The sequence below is a fragment of the Acipenser ruthenus genome, chromosome 2 (genome assembly GCF_902713425.1).
Source record: "Acipenser ruthenus chromosome 2, fAciRut3.2 maternal haplotype, whole genome shotgun sequence".
Classification (NCBI taxonomy): Eukaryota; Metazoa; Chordata; class Actinopteri; order Acipenseriformes; family Acipenseridae; genus Acipenser; species Acipenser ruthenus.
The window spans coordinates 102,348,663-102,349,166 of NC_081190.1; positions in this window are offsets into that span (position 1 = coordinate 102,348,663).

Sequence of the window (504 nt, forward strand, 5' to 3'; positions counted from 1 at the left end):
GAACCACCGATTTACACAAATCTACACAGTAGTCTAGTGTTTCGAACAACTTCTACAAATAATCCTCGACGAGGGTTATGCATCTACCTGTTCACTAACATCTAATCAAAATTTGTTACATTTGGACTCGCATCTAATGCCAAGTTTTCATCTCTACCATCAATCCAGACTGTACATTTCCTGTACCTCTTTCCTATAGGAATCAGGGGGCCAGCCTGCATCCCAATTCAAAGGGCCAGATTTGAAATCTCTTTCCACATGGTCCCAGTGGCACGTAAAGTAAGTGCTACAGTCATGCTTGGTGCTTGTAGTAGTAATATCAGTAGATTATCAAATCTGAGGTCTATAACAAATATGGTACAGTATGTCTAAACCATAGGAGTGTACGGGGAAGACTAGCTCTGTGCTGTAGTTTAGCTAACCAGAAACAAGCCTACAATAGCTTGTAGCATTGCTTTTCCATAAATAAATAACATATGAATAGGAAACGGTTTAAATTACACT